Genomic DNA, 14,872 nt, shown 5'->3' with positions numbered 1-14,872 from the left:
TGCCCACTCCCAATTCCCATGTTCAGAGATTGTTAGTGAATATATTTAGATCCTGCCTTTCTTTTGAAAGAATAAGAATCCCCCCTCCCTAGATAATTACTTACTTACTTACCTATCCTGCCTGCTGCACAAGCCACTGGGCCCTTTGAGACAAAGTCACCTAAGGTAAGAACAATACATAAAACTCCATAAAATAACACAGCCCTTAAAATATTCCATACAGCAACTCAACAATAATTCGCTACATTGCAATTTATTAATAGCAGCAGTAACAACTAATTGGTTTGTCTCCTCCTCCAAACGTCCTCTGAAAAAGGTGGGTCTTAACCACCCTAAAGCTATCAACTTTACAGTTAAGAAATGGGGCCTCAGGAGGGTGGGAGTTCTTGGTGGGAGAGGGGCCACCACTGAAAAGGCTTGCAGCACTTGTCATAGTACTAGACCAATCACTACCTACATTTCCTGTATAGAAAGATGGATATCTAGCAATATTTTGAAGGAAACGGACAAACGTCTGTAGTTAAAATGTGTTAGCTTTCTTCTGCGGCACTCCTGTGCCCATTTTATTAGGGAGGAAGGCTTACTTCTGAGTAAGCATGCATCGCCTTGCCCTGTTCATTTCTCTGCTTCCCCTGCCTAGAAATCTGGTGGGAAAATACTATTTCCCCATGTTATATTGCACCTACCCGCCGCACCTTTGCACTCCCAGGTGTGTCTGTGTTTCCTGATTTCCGCACAGGAATTTCCTGAATTGATACACATCGAATATGACACGCCGTCGTAGCTTAGCTTGACACTCGCCTATATGGAAACCCTGAACCCTACATTCCATAATCGCAAAACTCTCTCTCGAGAGACTTTCAGCATAATGTGCAACAGGCCGGAAGGAAGAGCTAGGACCACTTTTTTTTCCTTTTTATTTGAAGGCTGCGATCTTGCGGTCACTTACTTGGAGCCTGCCTCCCGGGGGCACTTGCCGCAAACCTTTTGGTGGTATGGGTGGGGGGACAAGGAGAAGAGTGAAGGAGAGAGGGAGGTTCCCCCTTTCCTCCCTCCATCCCCAGGATGATGTCCCACCTGTGGCAACGCACCTGTGCGCCTGTTTTTACCTGGCCCAGCTCGTGCGGCTCTGGGATTGAGCCCCCTGAGCCCCCTTGCCCCTCTTCAGGCTGCCTTGCCGCCCCCTCTTTCGCCCGCCAGCCACGGACGCAGGAGCCGGTGCCAGCCACCCCGATTCTTCCTCTTGAGCTCTGAATTCTGTTGCTTTTCCACTGGAGTTTGGCTTTCTGTTCCCTCCCTCCTCCCCCCGCCCATCCACTCCCTTCCCTTAGGAGCCAGCGAGGACCCCCCACCCACCCCCTTGACAGGTAGCATCCCTGCTGTGGATGAATGGGTGGGGGGCGACAACCCCGGCTGCGGATCTATTCCAAAACATATACCTGCTTCCACACACGCCCACCCCCCAAAAAATCATCCCCGTTCCTTCCCGATCCAGCCAAAATCTCCCCCCTCCCTCCGACGGATTCCTTGATTTTGCTTTGCTCTGACGTTGCCGAGGAGAGAGGAAGAGGGAGAGAGAAGCGGGCGTGGGGGAAGTTCCAAAGACTGCAGCAAATTGGGGCAGGCCTGGGATCTGTGGGCGCTGGCCGGGGAAGGGTTAATCCCCGGTGCCTGTATGTTAATGAGCTCCATGGTAATGCAAGGAGGCCGGCTTTCGCGGGCAGGCTGCTGGTGATGGAGAGAGGAGGGAGGGAGGGAGAAGGAGCGCCGTGCCAGTCTAGCTGCTGTGGTACTGGCAGAAAGCGAGCGAGAGCGAAGCGCGCGGAGTGAGCGAGCGTGAGGGAGAGAGAGAGAGAGAGAGAGAGGGTGGGCGGGAGCGAGAGGGAAACGCCGAGCCACATCCATGAAGGAAATGACAGCGTGAGGCAGGCGAGGCAAGGCAGCCCTAGCCAGCCAGCCAGCCAGCCAGCCGCCGCCAAGGGGAAGCCTGCCGGGGCTCGCCGATGCCAGCCCGGAGTCCGAACGGATCCCTGAGGTGGCCAAGCCCCGCCAGCCAGACGAGCGGGAAGCAGCCTCGGGCACCGCATCTCGGGCACAACAAGCGGGCGAGGCGCGCGCCGGGCTGCTGCCGCGGAATGACTGACTGACTGACTGACTGACGCGCGGACTGAGTGCCGGAGGGGCGGCAGGCAGGCAGCGGCTCCGTCAGGCAGGAGGAGCCGCCGCGCGACTTTCGGAATACAGATCCATGCCAGGCTGGCCGGGGGTTTCATGAAGCCGGGCTGTGTGTGGATTACCTCGCCGTAATTCCGAGGAGGGAGAGGGCGACGGGGAGCGCCCGGGGAGCGGCGAGGCGAAAGAGTCCTTCTGGAGCCTGGGTAAGTCCGCGAAGGCTGCCCACCGCGGAGCCCGCGCCTTGCCCGCCAGCACCTGGTTCCCGCCCCGCTCGGCTCGCTCTGGAGCGCAGCAGGGCAGTCTGCTTTCCTTATCGATTCTCGCCGGGTTTATGTTAAATATGATGATGGTGGTGGCTCACCAGCCACTTTCCCGCCGTCGCGGCGGAGGGGGGGGGGAGGTGTCGCCTCTCTTGACAGCGCGATCCTAGTCGCCGTGCCCGCTCCCCGTGGACTTCCGCGGGACTCGCTCCCAGGTTGGAAGGGGGGTGTTGCTGCATATAGAGGATTGCAAGCCGTCCAGGCGCTTCTCCCTTGGCGGGAAGGGTGGCTCGGGGGTTTGCCTTTCTAGCCGTGAGGACGCAAGACAGGTGCGTCTCTGGAGCCCACTCCCCTCGGGCCGTCGATGACGGCAGGAGGTCGCTCCCCAGATCTCTGGGATCGCTGCTTCCAAACGGGCTCGATCTCTTCGGGATTCTGCTGCTCCTTCCGGAAGCCCACTCCGCGTTTGGCGGAGGCAAGTGCGCTGGAAGAAGCAAACAGGTTCACCCTCCCGAAGAAAAGTTCCCACCGAGAGAGACTTGGAAGTGGTTTCGATTTCCCTTTGGAAACGTCTCTCCCAGTGTCCCAGCAGCTTTGGGAGGGCGGGGGGTATGACTTTGTACCCATGGTTCAAACCCTGCAGAGATGGTGATCTCCCCCCCCCAACCCAAAGTTGCTTGCTTAATAGAATATCCCACCGCTGAAGCTTTTCTGTCTGTTGCATTCCTCCTTATAATGCGGGTACCAGCCTCTCTGGGACCCTCTTTTGCAATGTGGCTCGCTGCAAAACTTCGTGTTTCTAGAGACTGTGGGTTGTTAAGTGCTGCCACAATAACTCCCAGTTAGATGATGAAGCCCACGGAACCACAGTGAACAGAGAAGGAGTTTGCATGGTAAGGAAAGTGATAGGATCTGCTTTGGTTTGGGAATTCTGCAGGTGAGGAGGGAATAATAAGGGATACATCCAATTAGTAGACCATTGAAACCAATGGACTAAAGTTATGCCCAATCATGTCTACTCTGAGTATGGTCAGCATTGGAACTTACCCTGTGAATGCCCCCCCCCCCGTTGTGTTTACAAGCGTTCTCCCAGGATTTGTGTAACTTGTCAGTAAAATGGGTCACTTTAGCAGCTCTGACTGATTGTGGGTTATGAGCTCTCATTGACTGGGCTGCCTCATTGATGACATCGTTCCACCAAGTTAAGTCAATGACCTACTTTTTTCTATGGTCAGGAGACTGATATAACTATTCAGCAAAGACCAAATGCCATTCAAATCCTGCAACGTCAATACCTTCAACACTTAATTTCCTTGGTATCCCCCTTGGCCAGCTCCTCCCTCCCTCTATGAAACTGCAGACTTTTTATAACACAGTGTTTTGGTATCATTCTGTTAAAACTGAATGAAAACAACCAGTGTAGACTTGGGAAGTAATATACAGTTGAAAGTTTCGTGCAGTGTGGGTCTTGAAATGGAACATAATAGCAAAAAAGTGATTCCTTGCTCCTATGGACCCACTGCAAGAAGATGAAGGTAACCCCTATTTATTCGCCATTCCCTGAATCACTATTTTCAGTGTATTTATTTGTTGAGTCAGCCCATCCCAGCACAACTTAAAAGAGGTTTGTGCTGTGGAAAGAGGTAACAGATTCTGTTTCAGAATCTGAACAAATTCCAGAAATGTAATAGACACTTCCTTTCTCTCTTGACACACACACCCCTCATCCCTGATCTAACCCTGCCTGATACTTCTCTTTAACCCTGTAATCTTCTGGACTCCTCAGCTGAAGAATATGAATTTCCTAGAATACAAAATTTAAACAAAGAAACAAATCCAGCAGTTCCAATCACTCTGATGGTAGAGAATAAATGTTTTCCTGCCTTTGGCTCTCTCTGTTTGGCAAAATTACATTTAACACAGGACAAATTGGCTTGCAGTGCAGCAAAATGGAAATGGCATTTGGAATGGGTTTTGTGGTGGAGACACAGGGACCACAGGGTTTTTCAAAGGTGTCTCCTGTAATCTGAAGCCCCCTGTGCTGAAAGGAGCAATGAAGAACTTTCTGCTTGGTTGCAAGGTTTCTTGAAGGCTTCGAAAGTTTTTTTTGCTGCTTTCAGGCTATAGGCATCCCTCATGTTCCATTGCAGTGTTTTGGGACTTGCACTGAGAAAGTTGCAAACAACTCTAGGGAAGTCATTTGGATGCCAACATGCAAAACTCCACAAAGCCATGGTGCAAGTAATTTGCATGTTTAGCCAAAACTCCCTGTAGTATTCTGGTGCACCAAGGAAAGTTATTCATGTGAGTGATCCCCCCCACCCCCCGCAACCCAGAACTTCATAACTGCAGGTACACATGACTGTCTGTTTCTGCCCACTTTCACAACTGTTCCCAAAGAGAACTATCTCCTCAGTAGCATCCAAAAGGCTGTCATCCTCCACTGGCAAAAATAAAAGTATTACTCTGTTGTTTCCACTCACACTTTAACTCTTGTCCTGGATCAATGTGTGCTAAAAGTTCACATCCTCTACTCTTTTTGCAAACACCATTTTGCCAGTCTACCTGCCCATCTAATTCTAAGCAACTGAACTAGTAGGGATGTGTCCTCCTGCTTTCTCTCTTCTGATATTTCCATTCAGTCCCTGGAACATTTTACTCCTTTGCCTGTCAGCCATCCATAAAAGAATAATGGTAGCAGCAGCAGCAGCAATAATAATAATAATAATAATAATAATAATAATAATAATAATAGCTCCCCGCCTCTCTCCCAACCTGAGCCAGTGGGTGCTCTTGAGACAGGCCCTTTCCCCCCATTTCCAAACACTCTTGATTATTCAGCTAATCTTTATTTCATGGGCACGTTACAAGAAACACACAAACAGAGGGAGAGAGAGTGGAAGGCGGTGACATGTTTAAAATACACAAGAAAGGCGCTGGCAGGAATATAATCGTCCTTATTCTGCTGATATGAAATATTTATGGCTCTAAGTTGCGGCGAGGTTCTCTCCCCCTTCCCCCTTCCTCTTTGCAAACCTTTCAGCACCACCCCTCCCCTTTCTGCCTCGGTAAAAATCATATTTAAACAATTCAGCACGGGGCCCTTCATTCTTACGCTTTACCCCCTCACCCAGCTGTCTCTTCGTGTAGCTGCGCACAGCTGTCTACACGCGTAGCCGGGGGGTACAATGTACTTCTGTCCATCACTACAAATGGGAAAACCAGGAATTGCTAGCCAAGCTACTAACCAAATCATAAAGAGACCCACGCATTGTGTTACAGTCTGTTAACTAGAAATAATTCACAACCATCCATTTAGCCAGGCCTGGGAAGGAGGGGGAAGCCCCTCACACCCTCATTTCCCTCTCCTTCCTTCATCCAAGGTGCCTGTATTTGATAGCCAAAGCCTGCTTACCCCCTTGGGCATTCTGTTATTAATTCATTAGATCTGATCTTACTTTATTTTATTTTATTTTGCTCCCTCCTGGTATTCTCCCTCCCCACCCCCACCCCCTTCTCACAATTCAAACAGTGGTGAATGGACAAAACTCCCTCAAGGGAAACATTTTTTCACTTAGTTACAAAGATTTCATGGCTAATTAGAGTAAATGTGGTTTTAAGAGTGTTAATCTCTTAACCAGCTTGGCTGGCAGGCCAGGGCGCTTACAAAAGGAAGAGAAGGATGAATAGAGGAAGAGGGGGCTGCTTCTCAGGGTTCCACCATTATTGATGACAGTGTCCATCCTATCCAATAAGAGCCCTGTAGATGGTCAAGTTAGGCCCACCGCTCCTCTCAGTGAGGGATCCCTTCATAGAACAGGGCTCTGTCTTGATGTGGTTTGTATTTCCAGCCCTCCCCTGCATGACCCCAAATTAGTGCCTGTGAAACTTAAAGCCTCAGAGGCTGAGGCAAAGGAAAGAAAGTTATTTGTCCTTAGAAAAGAGATTTCTGGAAAGCTTCGATGATAATAACATCAGAACAGAAAGAGGATCAAGGCAGTGTATTCTACTTGGCAGGTACAGGCTGCTGCCTTTCGTGTTTTATGGGCAAGTTCATCCAATGCAGCTGAAAAAATAAACTCTGTAGGATGTTTCCCCAAGCTCCACCAGCCCCAACTGGTCCATGGTTAGGGATGATGGGAATTGGAGTCTGGCAATGTCTGGAAGGGACCACAGGTTACACATCCCTGTGCTATATATAGCCTATGAAGTGTGATGAGAGGGAGGGTGCTGACGTATGATCCAAAGACTTCTTCTCTGCCAAACATTTTGCAGGGAAGTTTTCTGAAACAGTTGAACCCTCCCCAGTCTCTTCAGTGGAGGCCCTTCACCCTCTTGTCTCCAAAAGATGGATCTGAGGACACATAGACAAATAAGGAGAGTTGTTTGTGTGCAGAATCATTCCGTCTCTGCCCAGCGTATCAGTTTTGCTCCAAGGTCAAATGTATGTTAATGATGGGGAGGTGAGGCAAGTGCTTCCAATTTTTCTTCTTTCTGACATCGTTTTCAGATCCAGAAGTGTTAAGGAGGGAAGGGGGGAGGAAAGAAGGAAGAAAAAGAAAAAAGAAATCTCCCTGTCAAACCACTTTGGCATGAGCAGGAGTTAGTTGTGGGGTGGGATTTGTTTGTTTGTTTTTTTATTTATTTATTTAAAATAAGGTTCCTTCTCTGAAGCAGATGGCTGCTGCCAGACCTGCAATCCATCTTCTCCTTGATACCATTTTGACATAAGACCCAACACTGCACTAAATAAACTCCAGGGCGCTGCAAGCCAAGGACTTCTGAGCTTGGCAAAAAAAAAAAAAAAACAGAGCCACTGATTAAGAATGCTCTGGATTTTCTATTGAGCTTCTTGTTTGTTTAAATGCGCCTGCCTTTTCCTTTTCTCTATGCTCAAGACATCCCAAAGTTTTCTCCAGTGACTTTCATCTTTTCGATTTTCACATGAATGGGTTGTGAAACCTGCAGTGCCACTTTTCCCCACTAGAGGGGGGCTCCTGCAGATAAAGGTTGATATACTGGAAAGTAGCTTTTGTATAGAGCAGTGGGTGGGTGGTAGTGGTGCCGGGAGCGGGACACTCTGCTATGATCATGCCACTGTTCAGAATCTGCTAAAAACCACCCAGTCTTTTCCTTCTGTATAGCATATGGTGAGGCAAGGCATGCCTGTGCAGTTGTGTGCTTAAAATGTGATATACATCTGGCCTGCGAAGTCCTAGCTGTGAATGGCAGTAGCAGTGTGGGGGGGGGGGAGTACTTGAGTACTTGAAAAGCATTCCTGGTCATGAACCAGGTTGATGTTTTCTCCCCTCATTTTATCAGGGAGAGAGACCTGCTTTCAGAATCTTCTCAGCATGGTTCCATCTTTCTATCGCCCCTGCTGTGGCTGGAATGTAGCTCTGAGAACAGCCACAGATGTTAGTAAAACAGCATTAGGAGGACTCTCAGAAATATAAAAATGCAGCAACCCAGAAAACCGATGTCAATTGTGAGGTCTCTCTCTTTCGTTCCCTTTCTCTCTATAATCCAATATACCTTGCACCATGTCTGCTCCGCTGCTTGCTGTTTTGCCTGAATTAGGTCCCATCCTTGTGCTTCATTGGCTGGGAGAATATAGTGTGGCCTGACTCTGTTGGCAAACGGGGATACTGCTGGCATCTCTGTGGGATGGTGCATGCCAGCAGAGGGGTTCTGGGAAAGCGCTGGCCTCCCTCATTCCAATCTGATCGAGCCCAGCTCGTGTTTCTGAGTTTAATCTACTCTTCTCTTTGGGCTGAAATTGAACTGGGGGGTGAAGGTGGCAGAAGGGGGGTGGCAGGTGGAGGCTGGAAATATGAAAAGAGAGATAAATGTATCGTGTTATGAAAGTTTAATCCTGCTTTGCTGTGGCTAAAATTACATTCAGGGCTGGAGATAAAAGGCATCGGAGTAACATTATAAAAAGGCCAGATCATCTTAAAAGGCAGAGCGATAGCGAGCCCAAGTCAGACAAGCCATCAATCCAATGCTCACACACAGAGGCAGTTCTCCAAGGGAGCGGAGAAGCAAATGAGGTGTGCTGCCGGTTCCCTCCTGCCTAATACTGCTGACTTGCTGCAGTGGGAAAAGAAAAGGCACTTGGCTCAGAATGTCCATATCTGAGAAACAGCTGACCGGCTGCCTGGTGTGTTGCTTGTCGGCCACTTTCTTCATGGGCTGGAATGGGCTGGCTGGGGGAACCTTGAACAGCAGGATCTCAGGGACCCCAACAGTGCAATCTGGAGACGATTAGCCGCACTTGGAGGATCACAGAAGGTTGAGAGGTCTGTGAAGTTTTGGCACATGCACGATGCTGCTCAATAAGGCACACTGGAGTGAATGTGAACTATGGTGGAAGTGAAACAGTGGAATGCTGTCAGCAGCTTGTGTGTTTCAATAGATGGGTTGCACAGGGGACCTGAGTTCAAATGCTGCTCTCCTTAGATCCTGTGTATATTTCATATTATTAAATAGCAACCCCTTTGCTATTGATTAGACATTTGGGAAAAGAGAAGGCCAAACCAGTTCTTTATCTTTCTTGAAGCACATGCATTCATCAGCCCTTTCTCCACCTGCCACCAATGATTTCATGCTGTTCGGGTGCTTCATGCGTTCAGTACCTCTGAAGTCCTCAGTGACTCCTTTACATGTGAACTTTCGGGGTTAAGGCCGGGAAAGAAAGCGAATTCAACCCAATATTCTTCATAATGTTGCACAAATGGTTAATGACCGATGAGAATGAGAACTCTGGGAGAAGAGGAGCCAAATGGCAGTTGGTATAGGCCTTGCTGCATTACTTCTTTTTGCTAAGGTAGAGTGTCAGCCAAGAGAAGAGTTAATAAGCACACTCTTTCCCTGCAAAACAAAATTCAAAAATAAACACTTGAGATATAACTTATAACTGGTTCTCACCTCCATATTAGTTGGAGTTTCTGTTTATTGGTGGGGATGGAGCAAGACTAGTCAAAACTATTTACTGCCTGAGGCAATGAAAAGACAGTGCTGCCCCTTCTCCCCAATTCCACAAGCTGAATGAATCCTATTGGACTGGAAGTTGAAGGGACTGGAGAATTCAGAAAGAAGCTTTGGGAATTGTCACCATTCAGCTCCCATAGTGGCCTTTCTCTCCACACACCCCAACTGCCACCACAGGAGCATCTTGCCCTGAGGAGAGGGGAGAAGAAGCAGTAACAGCTTTTTCTAAACAAACAAGTTGTCTTATCCATTCTATTGTAACTTTATACATACAGTGGATCCTTGGTTTTCTAACATAATCCATTCCAGAAGTCTGTTTGACTTCCAAAATGTTTCAAAACCAGGGATCAAAGGGCTGTCAGCAAGTTCAATGGGGAAAATTGAGAAACACGCCTCGGAAGCCATTCAACTTCCGAGGCATGTTTGAAAATGGAAGCATTCACTTCTGGGGTTTTGGCAGTCGAGATGTTCGAAAACCGAGGTTTGACTCTGTGTGTGCGTGTATGTGTGTGTGTATATATATATATATATATATATATATATATATATATATATATACACACACACACACACACACACACTTTGCTTGTAATCATCTTACAATTGGACAGCAAATGTATGCAGCAATCCCCCCCACATCCTTTGCCTGATTTTGGCCATCCGCTCTGGGCTGGAAACCTGAAAAGAGAACTTATTGTGATTGTTCTGTCTGCTGACAGACTTCTTTTTTTCTGACCTCACAGTGACCACCTGTCCTAAAGACTGAACTCTATCACTGCGTCTAGGTATAGTTTCTCTTTCTAGTGTCTTCTGACCAGTATCTCTTAGTTCTTTCATGACACCTAACACCCTTTTTGCCCAATCCATATCACCAGTATATAGAATTATCCACCCTCCCTTTCTCTGGCAGAAAACCCCACATACATTTGTTGTGTCCAGTTTTAGACTGTAGTTTTCCTCAGCCCACCCTGAGGTAGCATTTTCTGTGCATCTGCTCTTCTTGTCCTTATGCTGAGTTTCCAACAAGTCATTTCTGCCAGTTTTCCTAGCATTTGCACCACTGATTTGAACCCATAGACCAGTGTTTCTCAAACTTGGGTCCCTAGCTTTTGTTGGAATACAACTCCCATCAACCTGACAATTGATCCTACTAGCTAGGGATGATGAGAGTTGTAGTCCAACAACAGCTGGGGACCCAAATTTGAGCAACATAGCTATAGACAGAAAGTATGAGGGAGAGCATCATTGTAGTAACAAGTGTGGTTTTCCCCTCACAGGCAGGCAGGCAGGCAGGCCTTCTTCTCCTTTGAAGTAAACTTCAAGAAAGTGAAAGGTGACATCTGGATAAATATTACGGTGACCTCTCACCTCCCATTCCTCCTCCAGCTTCGCCTTTCTTATCACTCCCTAATGAATCCATCAACGTGGCAGCAGGAGGGAGAACAGCTCCTCCAGGCCAAAGCAAATTTTATTCCCCCAGCACCAATTTCCTCAGGGGTGGGTAAAGGGAAGAAGTGTTCCAAATTTTGAGGAATACTTCAGTTATTTTGAAGCCAACATCCAAACAGGAAAGGAAAGTCTCCTTCCTAGTTGCCTGGAGTGACCGGGAGGCTGGGCGAGTGTGAGATAAACATTTATTTTATTTTATTTTTGCAACATCAAAGCACTACTGGAGTGAGGCAGTCTGTACTCCCCAAGCTTGTTGAAGGCAGCTGAGGTCTGAGGTTATCAAACACTCAAAGTTGGCTCTTGGGAAAATCACTGTAATTTTGTGATAGTGTTGTTTTCTCACCCCGTCTCTCTGCTCTTTGCAATAAATATTTGAAAGCTAGAGTAGATGGGGCTTTTAAAATATCAGCAATGTTCACATTGGGGCACCTTGGTCCTGAGCTTCTGGGGGATTCCTGTGTCATTCACAGGTATGCAGGAGGGCTTTGTTCTTTGCAAGTTTTGATATGAATTCACCTGATCTGCACCTCCTGGACTAATGTGCAGACTGGAATGCAATTTACCCTACAGATTTTATATTTCTCCAAATTTTGAGATGCAGCTCTTGACTTAAAAAAAACAAAACCAAACTGTACATTAAAATGCATATTTTGGGGGCAAATACATTTAGAAATGTGTACTTAAAGAGAAAATACGTTTAGAAATGTGTATTTTGTGAGAAAATATGCATTTATTGTTTTTGTATAGATTTAAAAAACACCTCTGATTAATGCAGAAATGGAATGAATTTATGAATGAACACATGTGAAAATGACTGTTCCAGCCACCATATTCATGGGGATAAAAATGCAACTAGTGATAGTGCAAGGCATAGTTCTTCCAACAGTGTAAGGCAATGCTCTTCAACTTTGTACCCTCTGATGTGTGGGCTAAACTGATTGGGGATGATGGGAGTTGAAGTCCAGCAACATTCGGGGACCCAAAGTTAAAGAATGATGATGTAAAGGTCTTTGTGGTATGGAATCAAGGCTGACGATAACTGGACTAAGATGAGACTATAAGAAAAAGAAACAAAAGGATTCAGGCAAGACTATTGAATGTGTTAATACCAGCAGCAAGAGTTAAAATGGTCCACTCATGAAGGGCAGCAGGTGGGTGATTGGATAGGAAAGGTAGATTAGGATGGAGGACAAGTACTATGCAGGAGCAAGGCTGAAATGTGGGAGCTGATGGTGGGTCACAAGGGAGAGCAGATCAAGGAACCATCCAAAACAGAGAGAAAAACATGACAATGATAGTGGAAATATAGGGAGCTTTTATAGCAAGATCAGGGATTCACAAGGTCCTAGCTGAGACTTCCTTTACTGCTTGCACCCCTGAGCTGCTTCCACGAAATTTGCTTGGATCCTACACCCATGTTCTGGAACATGATACTCCACGCTTACCCAGGCCCATTCCTCCTGTGATTGCGACTGTTCTATCCCTCATAAACCCTGACTTGGATATAAACAGGGTCTGTTATGATCACAGTAAACCCCTCAACAATCATGTAAAGTAGATATTATGATACCCCCTACAGATTGGTGGGTGCTGAGTCTACAAGAGAGATTGGTTTGCCTAAAACCACTGAGTACGTTCATAGCTGAGATGAGAGTTAAACCAGTGGCTTCCCCACTCACACACTTAGCTGCAACATTGCACCAGTTCTTATCAGCTGCTGGGAAGCCAATTTTTATGTTTCTCCCTTAAAGCACCAAGCAGCATAAGGCAGCCAAACTCCCACTGCTCTTTACCAGTTTTCAGGAAGCTGAGAAAAACAGGAAACTTCTAGGGAGCAGTGCTTAGTCACAAACTGTTCTACATATGGAGGCTTTCAAGGAAGCTGACCACTGTTATGTACAGGCCTTAGCAAGACGCTGCTGACTCACCTTGGAAAAAATCATTTGGGTTATTTCCAGAGGTGATCTCTTTAGGAACAAATGCCTCTGAGAGATGTTTGCATGCTTGCTTGAGACTCTCTATATTTCATTACTGGTCAGTTACCTTATTTGTAATCAGGGAATCCTATAAAATCCAGTAGAGGTTTGCCTTGCCTCTTCAGTAAGTAACACCTGAACTGATCTTCCTCTTCTACCTTTCTCCCTAAGTCCCCTTTCCTTATCTGCCTTTGTCTTTCTAAGCCTGATGGCAGCTCCCCCCTCTTTTTAAATTGGCATTAACTGCTTTGGGGGATATTGTTTGAAAAGTGAAATATAAACGTTGAAAATAAACTGGAAAATGGGGGTCCCTCTAAAGTTGGAAATCCTTCTTTCTCACCTAAAGTTGTTCAGTGCTATGTAAATGGATAGTCTGGCATTCGGGTGGGGGGAGGGGAGACACATTAAGAGAGTGAAGGAAAAGATCCATACCTGTCAATTCTACCACTTTCCAAATGAACCAGAGCTTCGCCCATGGGAAGTGGAAACACATTCAGTAGATCTCATTGATCTGATCTGTTACGGTTAGATGAACTTGACCTGAAAGTGACATCGGGTCAATGAGATTTACCAAACAAAGTCTTCCGCTTCTCATAGGTCAGCCCTGTGGTTAACCAAAAGGCAGTCAGGTTAGCACCTCAACATTTATTCCTACCACTCTACTTTGATCTTTGCCCTAAAAGTGGAAGGCTCAGAAAGACATGGTCGCATAGGGTCTAGGCATGCAGCGACAGATTTACTATTTTGTTCCAAACCTCACCGTGCTAAGCATGGAATGTATCTACATCCAGAATAATTAGCCTCTGAAGCCCTGTGTGAGTGTCTCTGGGAATTAATGGCATCTGGTCCCCATAGCAGACTTCTTTAAAATGCTGTTGAATCCCAGAGCAGTAGCTACTATTCTCAGAGGAGAGTAAATTGAAGGGAAGTTTATTTAGCCAGCATCAGGAGCAAAAATACTGCCACCTCTATACAGTTCATGAATAGAATGGACTGTAGCAGTTTAGAGGACCTAAGATTGCTATATATGTCCTTGGGTGGTGGTCTTTTGCATGTTCCCCAAGGACAGATGTATGGAAAGAAAGTCTGTCATTCAGCCTCGGTGTGATTATCACTAAGGTTGCAATCTTATGCACACTTAACTGTGAGTAAACCTCAATAAACACAGTGAGGATGTACTTCTGAGTAAACAGCATTGAATTATGATGAACAGCTCACACTCTTCAATCCATTCCTCCCTGCTCCTGTTCAGCTGTAATGTTTTCTTTTAACAGTGTGAACATCCCCATCTTTTCTTTAATGCATTTTAGTGCTGTTCAGATAACCTACCGCACTTAGACATAGAGTGCCGGAGAAATGCAGGGCATGTTTTAATGGCTCTAGTGCAGGTGTACCAGGTTGCTAATGAGACCTTAATGTCGGTGGCATCATCATTGCCATGGAGAGGCAAGGGGACAGCAGCCAAAGCACGCTCCCTTTAACTGACATAAATGATCCATTAAATATTGCTGTGTTGTAGGCCTGCACAACTTGTGACCCACCAAGCCAAATGCCCTGTTTTTTGAAGTCTCAACTGAAAAGCAAAACCAGGAGATTTATCAAAGCCCATAGTGGACTGTAATGTGTAGACAGGGAGTTGAACTTGACTTAGTGCATCACACAGTGCTAATCACTGCAAAAGGGAAGAATGCCATGTTACCCTAGGATAACCCTCTTGTTACCCTCTTGAACCTTGAGTCCCCAGGTGTTGTTTAACTACAACTCCCATAATCCCTGGCCATTAGCTAAGCTGGTTGAAGATGATAGGATTTGTAGTGCAACAAGAAGTTTGTATTCCAAGGATCCAAGAACACTGCTCCAGGAAGTCAGTGCCATGATTATATTTGTTTTGAGCCTTGCCCCTGATACAGCCTGGATCATATTGATGGCCTTCATGCAACACACAGGGTGAAGTGTCCAAATGGACAACATTGTGCTGTCCTAGACACATTCACCAGCACATTCCTCATCACACAAAAG

General features: G+C 46.6%; 1 protein-coding gene across 2 annotated transcripts in view; it reads left to right on the top strand.

The window, feature by feature from the left end:
* Positions 1-1,776: 1,776 nt before the first annotated feature.
* Positions 1,777-14,872, top strand: part of PLXNA2 (plexin A2) — a 404,642-nt gene continuing 391,546 nt past the window's right edge. For both annotated transcript variants that reach the window (XM_083617292.1, XM_083617291.1), the window contains exon 1: positions 1,777-2,378. The gene's annotated coding sequence lies outside the window, so the exon portion shown is untranslated. The remainder of the gene's footprint in view (positions 2,379-14,872) is intronic.

This window comes from Podarcis filfolensis (assembly GCF_964270895.1).
Source record: "Podarcis filfolensis genome assembly, chromosome: 6".
Classification (NCBI taxonomy): Eukaryota; Metazoa; Chordata; class Lepidosauria; order Squamata; family Lacertidae; genus Podarcis; species Podarcis filfolensis.
The sequence above is the reverse complement of the archived record's forward strand: the minus strand, read 5'-3'. Positions and strand labels throughout refer to the sequence as shown.